Genomic DNA, 2,815 nt, shown 5'->3' on the forward strand with positions numbered 1-2,815 from the left:
TTATTTATATTATCTGTTATTTATTTGATTACCACGTGTATTACTACTGTGAAGCGCTATGTACATTAATGGTGCTATATAAATAAAGACATACAATACAATAATCTTGGTAAGTGAAAACCTTCCGTGATTAGAGTTCTTTATTAATATTTTGGGCAATTTTGGGGGTTTTTTTTGGCAAAAAGCCATAGGAAAAGCATGCTGTACTGGTCATATGTTTCTTATTTAATTTGTACGTAAGCACTGTGTTATCAAAAACATTATCTGTCGCCTGTTTTTGTTAATAGGAAATAGAAAAGTAAATTAAGTTACCTTCCAGTAGGAAAGAGAGTTTCAATTGTTGCATGTTCATACGTAGATGAGCTATTTCATGTTTTACATTCATTAATTAATGTCACTGGTTTTAATTTCCTTGTCTTCAAATAGAAGAGCAATGGAAATAATTTGTTACATGCCACGGGCTTCGTTTTCAGTCGGCCATCAGCAAATTTACAGCTCAATTGAGTTTATCAAGCTTCCTTACTAAGTGGGAAGCTACTACAACAGGAAGCTGTTGTGTCTTATCTGAGCAGTAAATTGATGGACAATTAGAGCACTTCAGTGCCTGACCTCTGTGATCAGATAACATAATGGGTGAGGATAACACAAGAATACTATCACTGACATTCAACACTAATTTGTGCAGTGTGAACCCCAGCTTCATTAATTTAGTTTGATCTCTTTTCTCATAATAAAAAAAAAGGAAATTATTTCTCTTTTGTAAATATGACACTGCTTCATTAGTCATCTTTGCAGCTATATTTGCTGGAAAGTCCTTGCTCTGTTATTGATTGATCACATCCCAAATTGATTTTTACTGAGGAGTGGGGGTAGTGATAAGAGAGAGAAATAGCCAAGTTTTAAAGGGATAGTTAAATAGAACATTTAGATGTCTGTAAGAGTGTGATTGAAAATGCATTGATTTATACATTTATCAAAAAGCCCTTCTGTGGGGATGCAACGTGTTGCTGTGCTCGACCTTTTTGGGGGTTTGGAAACATATTGTAAAAACAGTGGTGTTTTTGCTAAACAGTCTTATCATTTATATGACTTGGCAAAATAAAGGAAAAAATATATTTATCAAGATGTAGTATTTGTGCTGTAGGTTCAACCATTCTATGAAAACTTGAACAATATAATCAGTTAATGTGGGAAAGGTACTTGCCAACATGGAATGAGGCTTGCATGGCAAGTAAGGCCTCAACCCCCAAATATAGAACACACAAAAGAGCAACTGCCCTCATCCTCTGGCACAGTGATTCCCAACCTGGGTTCGTGGAAGGTTGAAGCAGTCTCAGGGGGTTCCTCCTACGGACCACCGACCCCCCTTTTCCCCTGAGGGTGGGGGTTTTTGGTATGTATTTTGTAGGGTGGATTGAGTGAGAGTGGGGTAATTGATGGAAGGTAACGACGAGTGAGAGAAGAGAGGGGGCAGGAGGGAGTGAGTGAGGAAAAGAGGGAGTAAGAGTGAGACGCAAGGGATAAATACATGCGAGGCGGGAGGGGGGGAGAGTTAGTGAGACGGATGGTAGAGAAATACATGGATAGATTGTGGGAAATAGAGGTGGCTCGTGAGGTGTGACATTTTGTGACTGACCCCTGTTGAACCTTATATGTGTCAGCCAGATAGGTGTTCCCCGAGATTTTTCAAAATACTTCAAGGGTTTCTCCAAACAAAAAAGGTTGGGAATCACTGCTGTGGCAGCTGGATTGTCCCAGGGATTGACAGCTTTCCGGGAGTAGATATGAAGGCAGAGGGTGCTAAGAATCCCTGGAGGTTAAACAAAAGCTGTCATTCAAACCTAAATCTTGCTACCTAAATCTGCCAGACATTCTACAGTGAAGCAGCACTGGAAGATGAAATTGAAAAGATTAAATGGGATATTGTTGGCCTTAGTGAAGTAAGGAGAAACGATGATGGTCTCATTCCTCATTGAGCTCACAACCATATAGCTTTATATTACAGAGGTACAGAAAATGGAAGAATCGGTGGAGTAGGCTTCATCGTTAACAAGAGATGGAGAAACAACATAGTGGAGTATGAAAGATCAGCAAGAATCATCATTCAGTTGACAGAGATACAAGTTCCATAGAGAATGAGTGGAAGAATTCTACCATGAAATCAACCAATGTAACAACAAAGGAAAGTATCACCACAAGATCATTATGGGAGATTTCAATGCAAAAATTGGTGCCGAGCTAAAAGAGAAGGCATCAGTTCGTAAGTATGGTTACAGCACCAGAAATATACAAAGAAACAGGCAAGATAAGGATCAGAATAGGAGTGTGACAGGGTGACAGGGGCTTACAACAATTTTGGCCAAAAATGTCAAACTAAAAGACCATTTTACTTAAAAGATATTTATACATATATATTTAGGCACTGTACCGTGTATGAGTTTCACTGGATGTGCTAAAACTGAGCTTTGTCTGTGTTTTATGTGCTGTCTTTGGTTTTAAATATATATTGCCATGCTCAGTAGCACTCCTCTGTAACACTCATATGCTTATATATATGTTGTGGTTATTTTGGGGGTTCAATAGGAGCTTGTTAGGTGTCCAGTATATTTTACAATTCTTGTTCAGCTAGTCCTGGCTGATTGGAGGTTGGCAACCTCCTACTTAATTTAAGCTCACCCCCTCCCACATTTAAATGGTTAAGGGCTCACTCCATAGCATCTTCCACACAGGGGAACTTGTTTGCTTGCAGGATGGTTGTGACATCTCTAATACAGAGTGCTTTTCCTGGTAATGTACAGGTTAATAAAGGCTTCAA

This window comes from Ascaphus truei, chromosome 2 (assembly GCF_040206685.1).
Source record: "Ascaphus truei isolate aAscTru1 chromosome 2, aAscTru1.hap1, whole genome shotgun sequence".
NCBI lineage: Eukaryota > Metazoa > Chordata > Amphibia > Anura > Ascaphidae > Ascaphus > Ascaphus truei.